General features: G+C 41.6%; 1 protein-coding gene across 2 annotated transcripts in view; it reads left to right on the forward strand.

Annotated features, from left to right (window-relative positions):
* The first annotated feature begins 1,145 nt into the window (after nucleotides 1-1,145).
* SLC16A9 (solute carrier family 16 member 9) overlaps nucleotides 1,146-23,759 on the forward strand; it is a 58,556-nt gene continuing 35,942 nt past the window's right edge. The window contains exons 1-2 of one of the 2 annotated variants that reach the window (XM_033208798.1): nucleotides 1,146-1,740; nucleotides 16,960-17,100. The gene's annotated coding sequence lies outside the window, so the exon portion shown is untranslated. The remainder of the gene's footprint in view (nucleotides 1,741-16,959; nucleotides 17,101-23,759) is intronic. The other variant, XM_033208797.1, reaches the window with a different exon arrangement.

Raw genomic sequence — 23,759 nt, forward strand, 5'->3', positions numbered from 1 at the left:
ATCACAAAGTGAACGCACTTGACTAACAATAAATAAGGTAAAAAATACAGCCTAAGAATCCCCTATTGTGTTCCCTCTCCTCTTCGGAAGTAAGTTTTTTATGGTGTTGACAGTATAGCTTCTCCATTTTTTCTTCCAGAACTTATTCTTGGAACCACCTTGCTCTCTTTCTGTTACTTTTCCCCCTTCTCTTTTTCCTTCTTACAACAAAACAAAATACTATTGACTAGCAGTGGTCATTCTCTTCCCTCTAACCTGAAAGTCAGTAAATTGAGTAGAAAGGACTGATGGGGGCAAAAGGACTGAACCTCCACCACATTTGTGCTGTAAGAAAACATGACATGGTTGCCTAGGCTCCACAGGTTTTTTAAACTCTCATCTCACACAGACTCCATGATACAGGAAGATTCTTGTGATTTCATAGACAAGGAAATGGAGGCTCAGCAGCTTGATCAGCACTTCTGAAACCAAGCCTTTGCCGGGTGTAAAGTCTTCGTCTAGGCCAGGACCAGTGACTTTCAGTGTATAAAGGGAGTTCTCATCAAGGTGGTTGATGGCCCCAGTGTGGTGTGGCTTCCCAGAAAAACACATACACAGAGAAACACAAAAAGTGCCTATGACTTTGGAGGGTTCCCACGGCTGGCGAACCACTGGTACCTCTGGACAGCCCCCAGCTGCTGCAGTGACTCTGAGGGATAAAACAGCCATCCGTATCCGCGCGCAAGCCCATTACCGTTCAGCCAAAGATAGTATTGCTAATGGTAGTATTGTTAGTGCAGTTCAACTGCAGGACAGACTGACGTCCTTAGAAGCAGCCTCTGTGTGTGTGTGTGTGCACCACGGGACGCCCTCCTTTCCCGCGGAGCTGTCACAAAGGACTTCACTTGGCATCCTCACTCCTCACTTCCCAGGATCACGGACTCCACAAAGTTCTGGTGCCCGTTTCTCCGGGACCACTGCCAGTTGAGCATACAGCTCCGGCCAGGAGGGCGCCAGTGGCCCCGGGAGCCAGGGAGACCAAGGACAACTAGCATTCATTTCTAGACCCCGGCTCCCCCGAAATGCGCACGGTCCTTGGCGGGCTCCGTCAGGGCACGTGGTGGGCGGCGGGGGCACAGCGGCGCCTGGGTACGCGCGTGTGTGCGCACCGAGAGGGTGCCTGGCCGACGGTGCCCACCTCTCTCGTGGCCTTAGTGGGTCCAGGCCTGGTAGGGCCGGGGCCGCGGCTCGGGCAGTGCCCTCCCTACTCCTGGTGGGGCTGGGAGCAGCGGGAGCAGGCACAGCGCCCCTACCGCCCGCTTTTCCGCCTCCATCTCCTCCGCCGCCTCCTCCTCCTTCCCCCAACCACCCGCGCAGTCACAACCGGTTCAGACTGGCCGGGGTGCCCCGCAAAGACAGACAAGGGAGAAAAAGACAACAGGGAAACCCCGGGGAGGAGGAGGAGAAAGAGAAGGTGGAGCCCAGAGAAGGGGGCCGGCTCCCCAGCTCCATGTGGCCGCCGCCGCTGCGGGTCTGTGGGGGCAGAGGGCAGCGGCTCCCGGGGCCGCGCGTAGCGGGACCGATTGCCTAATACTCCGGCAGGGGCCGGGGCCGCAGCTGGCTCGGATAAATAGCCGCCCGGCGGGCCCGGAGCTGTACGGGAGAGCGGCAGCCGCGGCCCCCACTACACCACCAGCCCGGCCGCCCGGGGCATTGCGCCGGGTGCTGAGTACCGGAGGCCCCGCAGAGGCCGGGACTCAGGTAAAGGGCTGGAGCTTGTGGGGAGGGTTCCAAGGGAGGGCAGCAGTCCCTGCTGCCCTGCGTCCTAGAGACAAGAAGTCACTCCGACTCCGAGCAGTAGGAGGGGGTGGTGGAGCAGCATGGAACGTGGCTTTTGTCTGGGGTGTATGCCGGGGCTTCGAGTGTCCACGGTGCGCCCGCCCCTCGCCTCCTCACTTTTTGATGGGGCGCTTCTACAAAGTGGGCAAGTTTTCCCGGGAATCTGAAGGCGGCATTTTGCACGGAGTAGAAAGAGAGGGAGGGTGGTCCTGGGGGTGGTACGTTGGCCCCCCAGAGAGCTGCCCCTGGACTCCCGAGAGAGCTTCTAGGGTTGCTGGTGGAAGAGCAGGGAGAGGTGCATGTGTTGCAGGTCTGCCTCCATTTCCCAGAGGACCGAAAGGCCTCCAACTGCCTTGGTCCGGAGCGCGAGCAAGCAGGTGCCCTCGGAGGGTTGGGATTGGGGAGCCGGCGGTACTCCTGACCTACGTGGAGCGCAGCGCGCAGGGCCGGCGGATTCTGCACGCTGGCGCCAGGTTCAGCACCACCCGTCAGCCCTGGGCAAGCGCGGGAGCCCAGCCTTTGCCACCGCCGCAGGAGGCACCGGCACCGCGGCCACCTGGCCGCTTAGCCAGAACTTGGGAGGACTTGGTGCTTAATGCCTCATCTTTGGTTCGCCCGAGGTAACCTGCCGTGGCTTCAGCAGCGCCCAGAGGCTTTCCAGAGAGCTGATAACCACGAACAAACTTGGCCGTCCAAAGCAAATCAATGCTTTACCTTGTTTTTGGGGTCCCTAGTCTATCCAACGCAAATTATTCCGGAAGTTTAGTCAGGGTTTACACTAAATATATTACTTATATAGTAAGTTATTCGATATAACATTTTTGATCAATTTTCTAGGCTACAGTTTTGATGTGTTTTTAAAAAAATCTTGAATTAACTGAATAATAGTTCATACTGAAGGTGGATTCCCCCATTCCCTACACCCAGAGTAGAATTTTCCGTTGTTCTATCGAATTTTGTAAATTGTTATGCCTTAACAGTTTCTTGTATTGGAGTTGGCTTCAGCTTTGAGAAATTCTTCAGGCAGGTTTAGGCAGAGCTGAGGAAGCTAGAGAAGATTCCGAAGAGAAAGGATGATTATTTGCTGCACGATTATAGCGTCTTTTAAAACTTCTAATAGGAAAACACTTACACTTTCCTGGACCAAATGCAGAGTAAAGCCATTTTCTATTATCTGTTGCAATAATTAATAATAAATATGTAAATGCAGAAAACATGGTTAATACCCAAATCATTGCCAGAAACCAGTCCCGCTCCCCACCACCTCAAAAATGTCCTCGGAAGTAGGAATTAGCTAACAAAATAGCTTAACCTGCAATTTTGCAGCAACTCAGACTTTCAGCACCACCCATCCCCTAATAACATCCCTATTGGTTTCTTCCATTTTGTGTGTAGGCGAGTGGAATAACAAGTATCCTTCATATCCATAGGATGAGCATCGGGAGGAACCAAAGATATGGGGAGGTAGATCAAGACATTAGGAAATCTTTTCCGGCTTCTGACTTTGAGTCTGAAAAGGTGGTGTGAATTGATTGGTGTCTGAATCTTTATCAGGACACATGGTGCTCTGGGGTGGATCTGGCCTTGCAACTCAAGCTAGAGGATGACAACTACACAGCCGTGGTCACATTTTCAAGTTTTACTTCCTTGCCCCAATCTTTCAAACCCCTAATTAATTAATTAGGTAATAAAAATTGTATATATTTGTGATGCACACAACACGATGTTTTGAAATAGTAATACATTGTAGAATGGCCCAACCAACATAATTAACCTATGTATTATCTCACATTTTTATCTTTTTTTTTTTTTTTGGTGTGGTGAGAACACTTTCAGTCTACCATCTTTTTTTTTTTTTTTTTTTTTTTTTTTGAGACGGAGTCTCGCTCTGTCGCCCAGGCTGGAGTGCAGTGGCCGGATCTCAGCTCACTGCAAGCTCCGCCTCCCAGGTTTACGCCATTCTCCTGCCTCAGCCTCCCGAGTAGCTGGGACTACAGGCGCCCGCCACCTCGCCCGGCTAGCTTTTTGTATTTTTTAGTAGACACGGGGTTTCACCGTGTTAGCCAAGATGGTCTCGATCTCCTGACCTCGTGATCCGCCCGCCTCGGCCTCCCAAAGTGCTGGGATTACAGGCTTGAGCCACCGCGCCCGGCCCAGTCTACCATCTTAACAATTTTGAAAATACAATACATTGTTATTAACTATAGTCAATATGTTGCACAATAGATCTCTTGAACTTATTGCTCCTAACTGAAATTTTGTATCCTTTGACAAACATCTCTTCACCCCAACCCTAGCTACTGGTAACCAGGGTTCTACTCTCTTCTCTGACTTCAACCATTTTAGATTCAAGTCTCCCTCCCCTCCCCTCCCCTCCCCTGCCCTGCCCTGTCCTGCCCCGTCCTGCCCCGCCCTGCCCTGCCCTCCCCTTCCCTCTTTTCTTCTCTTTCTTCTCTCTCTTTGTTCTCACTGCAGCCTCGACTTCACCAGGCTCAGGTGATCCTCTCACCTCGGCCTCCCGAGTAGCCGGGACTACAAGCATGTGCCACCACACCCAGCTAATTTCTGTGTTTTTTGTAGAGATGGGGTTTTGCCATGTTTCCCAAGCTGGATTACAGGCATGAGCCACTGTGCCTGGCCAATTTCCTTCTTTTTTTTTTTTTTTTTTTTTGAGATGGAGTTTCACTCTGTTTTTTGAGACAGAGTTTTGCTTTTGTCACCCAGGCTGGAGTGCAGTGGTGCAATCTTGGCTTACTGCAACCTCTGCCTCCCAGGTTCAAGCAGTTCTCCCGCCTCAGCTTCCCGAGTAGCTGGCATTACAGGCCCGTGCCACCATGCCTGGTTAATTTTTTTTGTATTTTTAGTAGAGATGGGGTTTCACCATGTTGGCCAGGCTGGTCTTGAACTCCTGACCTCAGGTGATCCACCCGCCTTGGCCTCCCAAAGTGCTGGGATTACAGGCATGAGCCACCGCGCCTGACTGATTTCCTTCTTTTTCAAATCTGAGTTAGTCTCCTATTGTGTGTGTGTGTATCACATTTCTTTATCCATTCATCCACTCATAGACATTTAGGTTGATTCCATATCTTGGCTATGGTGAATGATGCTGCAAGGAACATGGAAATGCAGCTGTCTCTTCAGTATAATGCTTTCCTTTCCTTTGGGTATATAGTGAGATTGCTGGATCATATGGTAATTCTATTTTTAATTTTTCTGAGGAAATACCATGTTGTTTTCCATCATGGCTTTCCAAGATAGTATTACTTAATGACTTCGACTTGAATTAATGATTGCAAAAATGTATATATTTTGATCTACTTAGCCTTTTCTTCAGGAGGTTCTTGGCAGACACCAAAGTAACTCTTATAGATGATGAGATTGAACTATAACAAAAAACCAAGTTCGAAAAAAGAAAGAACACATGGTCCCTGCCTCCAAATGTTTAGTGAGGAAAAATAGACTTACAAATTTCTGTATTACAAGATAGGATAAATGGAGTCATAGGGTAGCAACATCAATAGTGTGCTACTGAATGACAAAGAAAAGGAGAGGTTCATTCAAGGCTAAGTATGAAGAAAAGTTGTGGGGTGGGTGTAGCAATTTAGCTGGGACTTGAAGAAGGAAGAGGATTTCCTTGATCGAAAAGAGGCCTGCTGGAACAAGAGAATAGCACAGAGATAAGGAAGTTTAGTGTGTTTACAGGAAGCGAAGCAGTTTGGAGTAGCTGAACTCTGGAATTTAAGACAGATAAGGCTGGGAGGTGGGATGGGGCTAGATTATAGAGACTATGGCATGTCATGCTAAGAAATTAAAATGTGATTGAACATTATTGGTATATTTACATAAACAGTGTCAACGTCCTTAACTGTACTTTTTGCTTTTAATTTCAGTTTTATGAGTTTCCTTCTCAAATAAGTAGTTGATTAAAATCTCAATATTTACTTCCTATCAGTTACTTTCAGTCAATAAAAGAATAATGTATTCCTGATATCCTTCAATGCTTTATCTAAATACAACAGTATTTTACCCCCAAACCTGCATTCCAATGATATGAATAGCTCTTAGCTTGATTAAAACTCTTCGGATTGGAAAACACTTGCACTTTCCTGGGGCAATAGGCAGAATATAGTCATTTTCTATTCTCTGTTGCAATCATTAATAATAATAATAATTAATGTTTATTAAACATGTTATGCCAAGGGAGCCACATAGTCTTATGTTATCTAGGGAGGCGTTATTTTGATCTTAGACTGAGAATTTTTACAAGGTCACACAACTAAGTAAATGGACCAAGGAGTCTACCCCCAGAGCCTGTCCTTTGAACTATTGTACTAACATGTAACAGGGGCGTAGTGTATGATAATTATTATTAATATTAGTTAGAAACTGTGCCTGATTCCTGTAGCAGAACTGTTTCTCTGTTTTTCTCTTTGCATCATCATTTTCATCATTCAGATTAATTTTACCTTACACGTTCAGTGACGGGACATATTTTAATGTTTTAATATACCTTTAAACACTCATGGGATCTTGTACTTTTATGACCCACCCAAAAGAAACTCTTAAACTCTGAGAAGAGACAGGATGTGGGATGAAAAAAAATGTTAGCAAAAGTGATGGCACTAAATGTGAAGACCAGGACTTACAGATTCTCTGGAAGAATGTCGATTACCAATATTCTCACGATTCCCAATAAACTCCCCAAATCACCAGATCTTTTTGCATTTCAGCATCCTATATATTTTTCCGTGTGTCTTGATTTTTTTTATTATGAAGGTAATACAGTGAACATACTACTTTGTACATGACATACTAAAGTATGTATTTAGACAACAGATCAGACATCACATGATCACGTATAAATTGTGCAAAACGTTTGCTAACTGAAAGAACACATCAGTGTTGTTATTATCATAGATTTGCTCACCAGAACACTACTCTCAGGCCAAGCTCTGCAGGAGAGGGTTGTGTGGAGTAGAGAGAAGCTGAAATGAGAACCCAGCAGTCCAGTGACCCTGGTAACAGTGTGGGACCCAGGGAGATGATGATACCAATGGATCTCAGTGTCTGGCCCTCACTCTGCCTAAATTTAACTCTGTTACATCTCTGTTTTTGTATTTACTTTGTTAAATATTCGGACCTTTCCATCTTTTCTCAGACTCTGAGTGGTTTACACATTCTGCTATTTTCACTTTTGAGTTTGAGAGTAGGACTTAGAAATAGATGACTCTTCACTGGATTGGTGAGCAAACGATCCTGAAACTGTTCTCTCCTTCAGCATGGCATCTCTCAACTTCACTTTCCTCATGGGTGGATTAAGGGATTGAATAAGATCAGTGGTGGTAATCACAATCTTCACAAGGTTTACCCAGATGAGACAGGCATTATAAATGAGCAAAGAAGACTGGGGACAGTGGTTGGGTAGTAGGTGTGTGAAGGTGTGGGGGATAGCACAGGTGAAACTAAATGCAAGGAAACCTTAGTCCTGTGGTCAGGGAGATATTAGGGAGTGGAAGGACCTGGAGAGAAAATGCCTCATCCAGTGAGAGCCAGACTTACTCAGTTCCAGTTAATCGTTATGTAAGAACGAGGGCCCAGTGTTACCACACCCTTCGATGTTTTGAGAGAATCCTGAAATTCAGATTTTTATGTGAAATCTTCTAGTGTTAAAATATCAGCAATTTGGCCGGGCACGGTGGCTCACGCCTGTAATCCCAGCACTTTGGGAGGCAGAGGTGGGCAGATCACGAGGTCGGGAGATCAAGACCATCCTGGCTAACAGGACAAAACCCTGTCTCTACTAAAAATACAAAAAGAATTAGCCAGGCATGGTGGCAGGCGCCTGTAGTCTCAGCTACTCAGGAGGCTGAGGCAGAATGACATGAACCCGGCAGGCAGAACTTGCAGTGAGCCGAGATCACGCCACTGTGTTCCAGCCTGGGTGACAGACCAAGACTCTGTCTCAAAAAAACAAAAATAAAAATTTAAAAAAAATCAGCAATTCATTCAAATTTGCTAAAAAACAAAACCAAAAACGTTGGGTCTGCCAAACAAAACACATTAAGAGATCAGATTTGGCTTGAGTGCTGTCAAAGTTTCCAAAATATCTTCTAGCTTCAGACTTGGGTGATCCTATATAACCTATTTCTTCCCCTTTTGCTAAAACAGATGGTAGTACTCCCTGTATCCAAATTATGACAGCTTTAGAGGAGCTCTTTGGCAAATGCTGGGTTTTGAAAAATCTACAAGGCCTTGAAGGTTAAAATATATTCTTTTTTCATAGCAGCACTATTGATAAAATTCAGAGGCTTCCTACCATGGGAGGCCATGGTAGGAGAATTGCTACAGCCCAGCAGTTCGAGACCAGCTTGGGTATCACAGTAAGACTTCGTCTCTACAAAAAATAAAAAGTTAGCTGGTTGTAGTGGCACCTGCCTGTAGACCTAGCTATTTGGGAAGCTGAGGTAACAGGATCATTTGAGCTTGGAAGGTCAAGGCTGCAGTGATGAGCTGTGATTGCACCACTGTACCCCAGCCTGGGCAATACAGCAAGGACCTGTCTCAAAAAATCAGAGGCTCCAGAAGTTAATTGCCTGTTTTTATTGTCCCTTTCAGGAACAGTTAGTGTGATTTAATTCCAAGATTCAGAACTGCTCTTCTAAATATTTTACTTCCTGTTCTGCCTTTCCATCTCGATGCGAAAGAATCAATTTAGGTTTCCACTTGGATGAGGCATGTTTATATGCTTGGCTTATGGTGTTCAGACAAAGAAATCTTCATTGTCTTTAACCTGGCAATATTTCACCACATATTCTGTCCCTCTTCCTTAACAGAGCTATCTAGGGATGTCCTTGAATTTCAGCTAGATGAATAAATTAAGTGTTTGACTTTTAGAAGTTAACATGGCAATTTAGATTTTTTTGAAAAGCTATTTATATGGATCCAAAAAATAAAAAGGTAAACATAATGAATGGATTGGCAGTGAAATTCTTTAATACAAGTGTGTTTTTAAAGCTGAGTTTCTTGGATTTGACTGGCTGGGATGTGTTATTTGCTTTATGTCAATGAGCTATTCTACAAACAAGTGGACCTGACTTTAACTTAAAGTTCAGAGCAGATGTTGACAATGAGAAGGAAGCATCTGAGTACATAAAACACGAATGACGTGTTCAGAGAAACCACATACCTTACTGTGACTGAGCTGACTACAGAGGACAAACAAGAGGCTCTGAATGACAGTTCTGAGCCACGATTTGCCCTTGTCCCAATAATGAGTCAACCCCACCCTTCCACATCAGAGAGTATGTTAACCATCACTGAAGGTTTAACATTTAAAACTGAATCAGAAAGAATCAGGTAATTATTTGATCATTTCAGCCCTGTCATCTGATGTTATCTTGGTAAAATATTTGGATTTTAAGTTTTTTACTCACGTATTCAGCTAGCTTTTCAGATTCAATGGTGGAAAAAGACTCTAAGCTCCAGAGAGGAAGGGGCCATATCTCCTTCACCCCACAATGCCTTCTAAATGCACTCAATTCATTTTGTTGAATGAAAGATATTTGATTAATCATTTGAATATATAGGAGATTTAGGTAAGTAGGCTTTCAATGAATTCATTCATTCATTTCATACAGATTTGTTGAGCTTTCCCTATGTGCCAATCATAATTCTTAGTGCTAGACATATGGGATAGACTTGTGGGCTAGTCCCTTAACAAATAACAATCTGTTATAATAAATGTTGTAGCAGGGATGCTTAAATTGGTGTGAGACCTTGGAGGAGGAATGACTGATGTAGAGTTTCATGGATAGCATCAAGATGAGAGAAACATTTGGGCTCAGTCTTGAAGGAAGAGTTGGAATTGGAGAAAGACATTCCAGCTGCCTCCACCTACTAATAGGAACTGAAGAGTCAAAGCTTGGACAAGGGATGGAGCATGCTAAAATGCTGAGTCACGAGCTGTGTGGGTTGGGGGACACAGATTTGTGGGATATCCTAGCGTTACAGTAGACTTTTGGAAGAAAGAATCAGGTAACTGGCTACTTATTTAAAGATCTGGATAGCTGATGTCATATGGACAAAACATGGTTTTATAAAATCAATGTTTTCATTTTTGTTTATAATTTTTGAATAACATTATAGTTTTAGTGATGGACGACTGTAAGCATCATGAGGGCAAGAATGATTGTCATTGATTTCTTAGTGTCCTTTTGTAATTAATGAAATAACTTGTGCTCTGCTAATGGGTAAATTGTGGGTGATGAGGAACCATGGAAGAATTTGAAAACTTGGAAGCAGAATTGAGATGACCAGAGAGCCGTGGTTTAGGAAGATCCATCTGGCAGCAGCTCGGCAGATGCCCTGCAGCAGGGAGACAGTGTAGGCCGAGGGATCCATCTGTAGGCAGTTGTGATGGTCCAGGCATTCGCAGAAAAGATGGAGAGGAAAAGTCTGATTGCAGAACTCTTTAGGGGACCCTGGTATGCTGGAGACGAGGGGCTGGGATTCAAGGAAGAGCTGGAATGCAATGAAGTCAGGCTCAGTGCTTGGGCAAATGGAATTATGGTCATGACAGTTTTCCAGATAAAAGTCAGGAGGAGAAATTAAGAATTGAGTTTGAGGGGCCTGGGCACATCCAGTTGAGATCTTGACATGGAAAATGGTGAAAAATTGGTTAGAAATGTGGATCTAGAGTTCTGAGAGAGGTCAGGGCTGGGGATGGAGACTTCAGACTTCTTGCTTGAGTATCTGTGATCAGTTGGTGGCTTTTGAGAGAGCCTGGGAGAGTCTTGTGGGAGTGGGCTCACGAAAGCAAGGGGGCAGTGGTTCATAAAAACAGAGAAGTAAACAGTGTCAAGAATGAGGAGGTTGTGCTGACGAACAGTGAGGAGGCAGGGAATGCCATAGTGAAAATACTTCTTCTTGTTTGGATGCATCAGAAGCCAGAAATCACTGAGTAGAGGAATGATGAGAAAGAAGGTGAGGAAGCAGAGGTAGGGAGAGTACCCTTTCCTGTTTTTCTAAGAAAACCTTTGAAAGATGCAACTACAGTAACAAGATCTAACACTTACTAAATAGTTACTTTATGCCAAACTCCTTGCCTGTGCTTCATAGCCAGGCTTGAAATCCCCTGTAGGTTTTAGCATATGCTTGGATGGATACTAGAAACATGCTCATGTGAAATACAAACTTAAAATGGGGTTCTTCATTTGCTTTTTGCTGCACATTGAATTACCACCTTTTTTTGAAAACTGGTTTTGAAAGGGAGATCCTAGGAGTCTTTGGGATAAGGAAGGGGTCTCTGAACTGGGGAAAGAGCAGCAAACTGGAGTATGAACAATGCAAAGATGAACTTGACTGTGCAGTGCTTAAGAGGAAAAGTCAGCCATTTGTCAGCTTTCATTCTACCAACAAGTACCCTAATAACTGTGCTGCAACATCTGGAAAGGGGGTGCTAACCAGCTATGTGGTTTCCTGATTTGAGGAGAAAAGTAAAGAAGGAAAGAGGGACGGAAGGAAGAAAGGGAAGGAAAGACAGGAAACAAAAGCAAACCTTGTTTGGACTTCAGTGCCTCTTGATTTTGTCTTTTTTTGGCTGTCAGTGACCTGGGAGCTTTTCAGTGATCTAAAAGCAGCCTATGATTGTCATTCTGGTCTTTCCTCACTAAGACTTCTTCTTCCTATTTGCTGACTTTTCTTTCCATCAGGAAATTATTCTAAGAGATGTTAAAAATGCCATTTCCATATCATATTATTATTTTTGGGTGAGGGGAGAGATGTGATACTAGTATGTGTGTGTATGTGTGTTTTAAGTGCAGTTGAATCTGAAATAATGAAAACCTAGAACCAAGTATCTAACAGAAGATGTGCTATTGTGGCAGGGAAGGAGGAGAGTCGAGGATGCTCTGGCCAGAGGTCTTTATAGGGAAAGTACCTTAAAGATTTTGAGGGGAGCTATAGGAGGATAAAAAATAACTTTTTGTGACTACCAATTATATCTAAAGGGATTAAAAAAAAACAGTGATACTTTATATTCAGATTACTATGTGCCAGGCACTGGGCTAAATGCTTTACAGAAATTAACTCATATAATTATTACCACAATCTGATGAGGTAAATCCTGCCATTCCCCTCACTTTTCAGATGAAGAAAAAGAGGCACAGAGCTATTTAAGTAACTTGCTGAAGGTCACACTCTTGGCTGGTACCAGAGCTGTGATGTACACTCAGGTTATCCAGGACACCAGCCAGGGTGCTTATTCCTTATGTGAAATTTTCTAGAATAGATGTTCTCATGTACTCATAGATGTAAGTATCTGTGTGTGTACTTGTATGAGACTGTAGTTATTGAAAACACAGAGAAGTGGAAATTCAACCAGCCATTCTTGTGAACCACATAATACCTTTACCAAATGATCACAGCCTCTCTTCTGCTACCTTTCCCACACTGAGAGGTTGTTTTGTTAATTTGAGCAAATTAATAGGTGACAGTCATTATCCTGACAGCCTTATAATTATTGTCATTCACACCATTATCTTTGTTAGAATCTTCTCAGGGGTTTTCCTGCCAGCCCCATGCCTGTTCTGTTGGGGACTACAGAAAAAGCAGAACTGGGGAAAGAGCAGAACGCTGGGTTATGAAAAATGCCAAGATAAACTCAACTGTGCAGTGCTTAAGAGACAAAGTGTTGTAATCCCAGCACTTTGGGGGGCTGAGGCAGGTGGATCAACTGAGGTCAGGAGTTCGAGACAAGCCTGGCCAACATGGTGAAACCCCATCTCTACTAAAAATACAAAAAAAAAAAAAAAAAATTAGCCAGGCATTTCGGCAGATGCCTGTAATCCCAGCTACTTGAGAGGCTGAGACAGGAGAATCGCTTGAACCTGGGAGGTGGAGGTTGCAGGGAGCCAAGATCGCGCGCCATTGCACTCCAGCCTGGGTGACAAGAGTGAAACTGTCTCAAAAAAAAAAAAGAAAAAAATAAAAAGAGACGAAGTGTTGACTTTTGTCAGCTGAGTGTGGCTTGGACACAAAGAATTGGGGCAAGTATCTGGGCATTGACTGCCCAGAGATTCTTGGAGCTGCTCCTCCTGGGTCTTTTCCTTGGCTACTGCACAGCAGAAGGGTGGCATTTTGGGTGGTTGAACCTGTGCTTGGCTATTTGGGACAATGGGAAAGAGATGGAACAAGACTTTTCTCTCTTCTGGCTGGCAGTGGTGTGTCTTGCCCTTTCTGGAGCCACAAGGGTGAAACTGTGCTCATTCTCTAGCCAGAGACCAGCCAACAGATTCTGGGGATTTGCCACATCAAAGTGTGGGGTTAATAGCATTGCCACCACCAGTGCGGACAGCGTCAAATGCAGCAAGTGAACGAGCAGGCAACTGTACATTCATTTGGTCTTCCTCTATGGTCCAGTGTGCTTAGGAAAAAAAGTCGTATTCTCCTGAAAGAATCTAATTATTCTGCTCTTTTGTTTTATAAAGTTTTGTTTAAGTGTTCTAAGTATTAAGAAATAACTAAATATTTAAAAGTTTTAAAAGCCCTAGGTCTCTAAATGATCCAGTAACCGGTTGTTGTTCTAGAATTCTGGATAGCCAGTAACTACTCCTTAGACAATGGCTATGAAATTACCAGAAATCCCTTAAGTTCCAGATTCTTCAATACCAGAAAAAAAAATCCTAAGGTTGTGAAAGTAATAGCTCATATTTATTAAGCATTTTTTTTTTTTTTACTACATGCCTAGCAGTGAGCTTTGAATTTGCAACCCCACTCTGATCCTGTTTTACAAATGAGAAAACAGGCTCAAAGCCAACAAGCAATTGGCTTAAAATCCCATGCTAAGTAGCACAGACTGGACCAGAACTTAGATACAAACTTGATTTAAAAAGCATCTGATCTTAACCATTACTCAGTTCCTATCGTTCTGGAACCAGATACTAGAAAAATGTGCCTTCTTCCTATCTACCCCATCTTGATGGTAAGACTAAGAAGAATAAAGGAAAGCTAGGAAGTAATTGAAAAAAATTGTTAACTTGCTTAAAATAGTTTTCTGTTTTCTCCGTCCTCCATGTGTACCTAAAGCAGCCCAAGGTCACTGATGTTGACCTCAGAAACCCTGAATTTATGTTTTATTCTCATTATTCAGATTCCTCTTTCATGATATTTAGGCATTCCTGCACCCGAGGAGAAGCTTTGCTCTGTTGCTCCTTTGTTTGAGGAGCTATAATACCAATGAAGTAAGCAGCACCTAATTTCTGATTTTGTTTCCCTCACACAAACCTGTTACTAGGTTAAAAATTTGGGTGTAGGTATAGGTGGGGAGAGTGGATGTGGGTGGGGAGGAGGGCCATTGACCCGGTATGTGGGCTCATATTTATGAAAAGTCTCGTGCAGTTGTTAATTTTATCTCTAAGTCAGGCCACATATTTGGTCATTGTAACTGTGTGTTTATAGCATTCATCTTTTAAAAAGTAAGTTGCCAAGACCAGCTTGGTTGGGGAGACCCTAACCCAGCAGCACTAGAGGAATTAAAGACACACACACAGAAATATAGAGGTGTGAAGAGGGAAATCAAGGGTCTCACAGCCTTCAGAGCTGAGAGCCCCGAACAGAGATTTACCCACATGTTTATTAACAGTAAGCCAGTCATTAGCATAGTTTCTTTAGATTTTAGATTAACTAAAAGTATCCCTTATGGGAAACAAGGGGATGGGCTAGTTATCTGCAGCAGGAGCATGTCCTTAAGGCACAGACCGCTCATGCTGTTGTTTGTGGTTTAAGAATGCCTTTAAGCGGTTTTCCGCCCTGGGTGGGCCAGGTGTTCCTTGCCCCCATTCCCATAAACCCACAACCTTCCATCATGGGCTTTATGGCCATCATGAACATGTCACAGTACTGCAGAGATTTTGTTTATGGCCAGTTTTGGGGCCAGTTTATGGCCAGAATTTGGGGAGTCTGTTCCCAACAAGATTTATCGTGTTATAACTTACATCCAGTAAAATTCAACAATTATAAGCATACAGTATGATGAGTGTTGACAAATTCACATGGTCAGGGTTTACATTAATTTTTTTGGATTTATTATATTACAAATTACATATAATTCACTTATTTAAAGTGTATCACTCCCTTGATGGCTTTAGTATATTTAGAGTAGTACCACCATCACTACAATCAATTTTAGAGCATTTTCATCACCCCTGAAAGAAACCTCATATGCATTAGCAGTCACTCCCTATTTCTCCCTACCCCAAAACCTCCCAGCCCTAGGCAGCCACTAATCTGCTTTCTGTCTCTACAGATGTGCCCGTTCTGGACATTTCACATAAGTGGAGTCATACAATATGTGATCTCTTTCAATTACGTTTTCTCACTTAGCTTAAGGTTTTTAAGGTTATACATGTTGTTGCATGTGTAAATATTTCATCTATTTTTATTGCTGAATAATAGTCCATTGTGTAGATGGAGTCTCGCTCTGTGACCCAGGATGGAGTGCAGTGGCACCATCTCAGCTCACTGCAACCTCCACTTCCTGGGTTTAAGCGGTTCTCCTGTTGCAGCCTCCCAAGTAGCTGGGATTACAGGCACCTGCCAACAGAGCTGGCTAATTTTTGTGTTTTTAGTAGAGACGGGGTTTCACCATGTTGGCCAGGCTGGTCTTAAACTCCTGGCCTTAAATAATCTGCCCACCTTGTCCTCCCAAAGTGCTGGAATTACAGGCATGAGCCATTGCACCTGGCTGAATATTTAGTATATTTAATATAGTCTATCTGTAGTCTATCTTAATATGTAGACTATTTTCTATATATATTCATCACTGTTTGGCTAATAGCATTAATTTTTAAGATGTAGATATTTAACCAAAACCTGGGTTTTCATATCCTCTTTTTTGTTTTCTTTCAATATTTAGTATGCTACTAGTCAGAAACATGAAAGTAGCTTAATCCCATCTTGACTTCTGAGACAATCTAATCAAGGCCACCACAACTGGATTTACAGTTGTACTAAAATTATTATTTGGAGGCCGGGCACAGTGGCTCATGTCTTTGATCCCAACACTTTTGGAGGCCGAGGCAGGCGGACCACGAGGTCAGGAGATTGAGACCATCCTGGCTAACATGGTGAAACCCTGTCTCTACTAAAAATACCAAAAAAAAATTAGTGGGTCATGGTGGTGGGTGCCTGTAGTCCCAGCTACTCGGGAGGCTGTGGCTGGAGAATGGCATGAACCTGGGACACAGAGCTTGCAGTGAGCCGAGATCGCGCCACCGCACTCCAGCCTGTATGACAGAGCAAGACTCCACCTCAAAAAAAAAAAAAAAAAAAAAAAATATATATATATATATGTATCATTTGGAGTTCAACCCCTGGAATAGCTATTTCAAGCTGTAGAAAATGCTTATAGAATTGTGTCTATATACACACACACACACACACATACAGAACGAAGATGACTCAATATGATTTTACAAAGAGTTTTAATACTTTAGAAGCACAACAGGGTGGATTCTTTTTCTTTTCCTTAAAAACCGATGTTGATATATAACTATATTTATTTGACCTTAGAAGAGAAATGATACACTGGCATTTTGAAATGTCATTGGAAACTGCCAAAATTAAGTCACTGGTGACTATAACTTTTAAAGGACTTACGTTAGTGTTAACTTGATGACATTTGCTAATATATAAATCAACAAAGAGAGTAGTTTTACCTGACAGTTTAGGTCTTTGACCCAGAGGAGACTTATTTTAAAGTTCCATCCTATTTAAAAATGGTTATAAAAATCAGTTATAAGTGTTGACACTGTTGCAGCTGATGACTGCAGATGCACTTTTTACCCCTTGAACAGTATAAAATGAAATTGTTTAAGAAATGGGAAAGCGAAAGTAGAAGTTGAATAATAGATGTGGTAGGGAGAAGGCAGATTCAAGAACTAGAGAAATGATCACTTGTGTTATGCCTCTCATGAAATGAAATGTAATTAATTTGTATTTGAGTTATGAGCTTCATTTTGTATTAAATATATTTGTTTACCTATTTTTAGAATTCCCCCCCAAAATCTACATTTTTGCTTACATTTCATTAAAACACCCAAAGAATGACTTGTTTACCTACATTTGTTGTTTGTTTGTTTTTAGGTATTGGTTAATTATTTCTCAATTCCCAGGATTCCTTCACTCAAACTGAGGTGGTATAGGATAAATGGTATATGTTTGGAGGGACAAAAGTCATTGAGGGGAACAGTGACATCAGTATTACAACTGCTTCTGGCTGAACAGGTTTGCTCTTTAGTTTATAAAACTTGTTACCAACATTGGAGTCAGAGCTAAAATATAATTTTCAGTAGCTTTTGAAGTGTTTCATTTTAACAGCTTTATTGAGGTATAACTCATACATGATAAAATTGATCCATTTCATGTGTGCAGCTCAGTGATTTTTAGGATGTTCATAGAGTTGTGCTACCTGTACCACAATCTAATTTTAAAATGTTTTCATCATCCCACAAAGAAGCCCTGCACCCTTTAAGTCATTCCCCATTTCCACCCCTGAAACTTTTTTCCAAAGTGGCTTCGGCCTTTTCATCTGCACCAGCAGCATATGAGGGTTTCAGTCCACCTCCTCACCTGTGGTTTACAGGCTTAAAGTGTCATAAATGTAACTGTAGGAAGGTCATGGAACCCAGCATGCTTTAGACTTTTGACTCACCTCACAGATGACTAGATCAAGGCAAAATCAACCTGGAATCAACCATTTTTTCCCAAGATAAAGTCACAGGATTCTTGGCTCTTAAAATAGAGTGCTTCAGCACCAGACAGTCTGGTAGTGATTGAGATTCAAATAAAAATGTGCTACTGTTGAACTCCTTTTGTATTTCAAGTGAAAAGTCTATGTATGAATCTTTAAGGAGATATTTATAGACAATGCTCAAATGGGGGTTATTAGGGAACGATTATTTTGGGGAAGGGAGCAAAGGCAACAGGAAACTGTTTTATTTATTTGTTTCCTTATTTATTTAGAGATGGAGCCTTGCTCTGTCACCTAGGCTGGAGTGCAGTAGCATGATCTCGGCTCACTGCAAGCTCTGCCTCCTGAGTTCAAGCGATTCTCCAGCCTCAGCCTTCTGAGTAGCTAGAAATACAGGCACGTGCTACCTTGCCCAGATAATTTTTGTATTTTTGTATTTTTTAGTAGAGATGGGGTTTCGCCATGTTGGCCAGGCTGGTCTTGAACTTCTGACCTCAGGTGATCCACCCACTTCGGCCTCCCAGAGTGCTGAGATTACAGGCGTGAGCCACCCCACCTGGCCGTTTTTTTTTTTGAAAAAATATTCCACCACTTAGATAATATAAATGATTTATTCTACAATATATAGAAACAATTATTTCTTGGGGTTATAAACACAGACATCTTGAAACTCATTCTTCTTGAATTTACATGGAGAGTATCATTTTTCTAATCTTGTTTTGCTATGTGAGCCCTGTAAGAACTGCCCTCTACAACTCCACCAAACCTATCAGGCCTATCCTGATTACACATGTATGTTCATGTTGTTCCTCTTGCCTTGGCCGCCCTTATATGAATCTCTTCATTGTTCTTTAGAACTAACCTACTTTATGAGGCCCTTCCACTCCTGCTCCCACCTTGAGTGCTTTCATTTCCTTTAACTCCTAAACATTTAATATCCATCCACTTGTTTGGCACCCAACCGTGTACATACTCTCTTGTGCACATACCTTCCCATATGGAGACACTTTCCCATGTACACATATCTTATCTTCCTAAGTGAGTTAAAAGAGCTTCTGAGGTTAGGGACCATACCTTCTAGGTCCTCTGGTCTCCCTTAGTAACTAGTGCAATATAACGTAAGTGTAAGTGATCAAGAACATTTTGAATAAAGACCACTTTCTTCTTCTTCTATTTTTTTTCTTTTTGAGACAGCATCTTGATCTGTTGCCCAGGGTGGAGAACAGTGGCATGATCATGGCTCACTGCAGCCTTGACCTCCTCAGCTCAAGCTATCATCCTGCCTCAGCCTCCCAAGTAGCTGGGACCACAGGTGCATGCCACCACACCCAGCTAATTTTTAAGACCACTGTTATCTTGCTGCATTTCTGTAAACATTAGGATAAATAGGCTTAGTGGAAATTTTAGTTAATATGGAATTTTTATTAAAAAGAATGCCAGATAAGGGAATTTATCATATTAGATCATAAAATATGAAGAAGGGACGATAATAGGAAGAAATTTTCTTAAAAACAGATACTGCACATCTATATTTCTTATATTCTATGGTCATCAACAATATTCCTCAGCTTTACCTTTGTCCCAAATGGGACCAAATGGAGTATAGAGGGTTAAAATAATCAACTTGAAATTACTGCATACTCACAATATATTTATCCAAGTAAATATATTGTGCAAGTAAAGAAATGAGTATCAATAACTTAACAAAATAATTTACTGGGTTAGCTCACAAACGTGGAAGGCTGGAGAAACCAGGCTTCGGTATCTCTGGGAGGTCAAGGTAGTAGAACTGACAGAGGTCTCTTCAGTGCACTTTCATGGGGATCCGGAATCTCTGCAGATTTTCCTTGCCTTTCCTTATAGCATTTCACTCAAGATTCAGGCATTTCAATCAAGATTCAGAGTCCTGAAAGCCTACTGGCTTCTCCTGGGTTATCTGCCCTTTATTGCTCAAGGTCGAGGAAACTTAATGAACAGTCCCACAAGCCCTCTAGCCGTAGGGCAGATCTATATCCTCAAAAAGGAAGTTGAGTACCATTACCAAAAAGGAGAAATGAAGACTAGCCTATTTATAAAATCACCTTACACAGTACAGAATATCAGAAAAACAGCTGGTGAGAGGCACCTAGGGAATAGAGGAAGCCACGAGAGGAGGGTGCTAGAGTGACAGAATACAGGAAATCACTAAATGGTAGTTTTCACTGTGTTCTATTGAGACTACATGTATCTTAAACTCTGAGATGATGACAGATCAGAAGCTGTTAGTCATCACTATAAAAACTTGCCTTTCTAGTCAGAGTTGATGTGCATGGGAACTTTGTATTTCCAAGGTTTGCTCTCGTAAATATTTACTGTGAGAATTTCTTTGGCTCTTGTCCTACATCCTGAAATGTCACCGAAGGCAAGGCATGGCAATGCAAGGTAGGGCAGAGGTATGTGGTGTAGAAAGGCATTTTTGTCTACTTAGATTTGAAAACTGGTAGGGGAGATAATTCTCTTCATCCTCCCCCATTACCCGCAACCTCTCAGGAATACTGGCTTTATTCATGATTCTGGTGCTTTGTCTCTATAAATGTGTACTTTTCCTGAAGTGCTGTGACTGGAGCATTTGAATGAAGGACAATCTCATATGCATTTGTCTTCACACAACCTCTTAGTCTCTTCAGGTGTTTGGCTATTTTATCATATCCTATCTAGTTTGAGGAGTTCAGACAATATTTTCTTTAAAGAGGATTCTGAACAGAAATTGTAAAGTACTAAATTGTCATTAGAAAGACCAGCATTACGTTGTTTACTTTTACAATAGAGTAGGTAAGAGAGTTTATGGAGAGAGTAAATGTCCAATGGAGGAACATATTTGATTACTACAAAAATTTCTGATTTGGAAGTTTGGATAATTCTGTTAACACAATCATGTGGTTTGAGTGTCTGGATTTTATACCTACAGTTTTGTTCACTACTTGTAACATCTTTCTGTTTTTGGTTATTAAATGTTGAAAGTTAATTTGTATAAAGACTTATGGCACATGGTGACATGAGTTCTGCCCATTGCTCTGAAATCAAAGTGAAGAAATAAATCCACGGAAGCCCAGGCAAATGATGGGTGTAGCTATCACTCTCTAAAGGTAGCCAAATGCCTTGTCATCTAATTAGGCTGCGTGTGAATGGATACTTGATATTCCTACTGTCTTCAGACATTATCTGTTGAAACCACAGCCAAGGGCATGGTTTGGCAGAACCTGTGGGCAAAGACTCTGTTGCACCTGACTGTAAACCTGGCATAGTGAAGAGACATGGAAGGTGCAGGTTAAGTGGGAGGCCCTGCTGGGGACTTGAAGGTTAGGCCTTGGATCTCCAAATCCATTGCCATGTAAGCTGTTTAGAAAAAGAAGAAAAATTTTTCTTTTCTTTTCTTGCCTTTTGTTGCTGTTGTTGTTGAGACAGGGTCTCACTGTGTCCCCCAGGCTGGAGTGCAGTGGTGCAATTACTGCTCACTGTAACCTCAAACTCTGGACTCAAGCCATCCTCCTACCTCAACCTTTTGAGCAGCTGAGACTACAGCTGCACCACCACACCAGGCTAATTTTTGTATTTTTTTGGTAGAGATAGGGTTTCACTCTGTTGCCCAGGCTGGTCTCAAACTCCTGTCCTTAAGCCATTTGCCTGCCTTGACCTCCCGAAGTTCTAGGATTACAGGCATGAGCCACTGTGCCCAGCCCAAATTTTTAAATAAAGTAAACACCATTTGGGTACCAACACTAGTAGAAATCAAAAACAAAAATAGACCAATTTTTCCTATGAATTAAAAAATCCCTCTGCCAAAATAGACTAACATAGTCAAAATAATGCATGAACCAGGGAAATTTAATCCAATAATTCATGGATGCTTCAGTAGTAGAAAACATATAGTTTACCATATTAAAAGTTATAAAGGGAAAATTGTATGACTATCTTCCTATACACTGGAAACACATTTGATAAAATATAATAACGATTACTTATAATAACACTCAAAAATATAAAAATGCAAATTACTTTCTTAACTTTGTAAAAGTAATCCAACTAAGCACCAGAGACACCATCATGCTATTTGAGGGCATTCCCACTAAAGTTAGGAATTAGACAAAAATGTATACTTTTGTAAATTGATATTATTCTGTATGTACTGTTCAATGCAAAGACAAAAGAAGGAAATTAGGGGCTGGGCACGTTGGCTCACGCCTGTAATCCCAGCACATTGGGAGGCTGAGGCAGATGGATCACCTGAGGTCAGGGGTTCAAGACCAGCCTGGCCAACATGGTGAAACCCCATCTCTACTAAAAATACAAAAGATTAGCTGGGCATGGTGGTGGGTGCCTGTAATCCCAGCTATTCAGGAGACTGAGGCAGGAGAATTGCTTGAACCTAGGAGGTGGAGGTTGCATTGAGCCAAGATCGTGCCATTGCACTCCAGCCTGGGCAACAAGAGCAAAACTCCGTCTAAAAAAAAAAAAAAAAGAAGGAAATTTGAAATATAAATATTTAAGACATATAAGGAGATAAAAATTGCAACTGTAGGTGACTATATGACTGTATTGCATTGTGTATTGTATATTCAGAAAATCATCTGAAAATCCACCACAAACAGGATAATTTTGTAAGGAAGTGGGGTGTAAAATTAACATACAGACATCAATAGCTTTTAAACATACAAACAGAAGACGAATAAAAGAAATGACCCCAATTACAATATTAGCAGCAAGGATAAAATCTATAAAAATACAGTACAATGAACTATTGAGGAACATTTTAAACACTAAGAACATAGATGGAGACTTGAACAAATGCAAAACATATTATGTTCTTAGAATGAGTTGACATCGTAAAAGGTCAGTTCTCCATATATCAACTTTTACATTTAACTCAGTCCTAATGAAAGCATCATCTGATTTCTTTTTGAACCAGACAGGCTGATTCTGAAGTTCATATAGAACAGAAAACATGAATAGCTACAAAATATTGCAAAAGAAGTGTAATTATAAAGACAGAAAAAGCCCCATTAGAGAGTAACATATGGTAAAAGAACTTTTATAAAAAATATTCTGTGATTAAACAAATGTGGTAATGATGTATGAATACACAGACCAATGGAACAGAATAGAATATCCAAATACATCTAAGAATTAAGATTTTCAACTGACTTTTCATCTTCAAAATGATACACCACATTTATACTATAAGAAATGCAAGTTGAGTGAGCTGAGATCACGCACTGCACTCCAGCCTGGGCGACAGACCGAGACTCCGCCTCAAAAAAAAACAAAAAAAAAAAAAAAGAAAAAGAAATGTAAGTTGAAACTATGATGAAATGCTATTTTAAAACCAAGAAATTTGCAAAAATCCAAAAATTTCACAACACATTCAAAACCCTGGAGACAATATGAATTAGTTCAATGCTCTTGAACTTAATTTGGTAGTATCTGGCCTCAATGATCCTCCCACCTCAGCTTTTTTCAATACTTTCTGAAATTACAATTGTAAATGCATATTCCCTTTGACTCAGCAATTCCTCTTTTGGATTTTATCTAACAGATATGCCTATAAGCAAAAAGGTATATGAATGTGTAAGGGTTTTTCATTGAAGCCATAGGGACTGGTCAAAAAAACTTAAGATCAAGTTCCATACTGGAATATAGTACAGAAGTAAGGAATGAATAAGGAAGGTCAGTATGCATTGATGTGCAAGATCTTCAAGATATTTGTCAAGTGAAAGAGAACACATACCAATGTATATAATATGCTCTTTTTTGTGTAAAAAATAGAGGAAATCTATATTTGAGTTTGCCAGTGCATGCATAAAGAAACCTTAGAAGGATATACAAGAAACAAGATGCACTGGTTACCTGTGGAGGAGATAAGGCTTAAGTGGGAAATAGGTAGATAGAGGACTGTCTGTCTTTTGTCTTTTTTTCATTTTGAACCATGCAAGTGTTTTTGCTATTGAATAAGTAAATAAGCAAGCATACAGCCATATGGTATAAGTACATCCTATGTACTTATAAAAATGACTAAGGATGCTGTCTATGTATTGATAGGGAAAAATCTCTCAGGATGTTAAGTGGACAAAGGAAGGTGGGGAGTGTAATATATAATACACTACTTTTTTATGAAAAAGACATTGAGAATATTTGCTTGGTTTTGCTTATACATGCA

This window comes from Trachypithecus francoisi, unplaced genomic scaffold, assembly GCF_009764315.1.
Source record: "Trachypithecus francoisi isolate TF-2019V2 unplaced genomic scaffold, Tfra_2.0 Lachesis_group9, whole genome shotgun sequence".
Classification (NCBI taxonomy): domain Eukaryota; kingdom Metazoa; phylum Chordata; class Mammalia; order Primates; family Cercopithecidae; genus Trachypithecus; species Trachypithecus francoisi.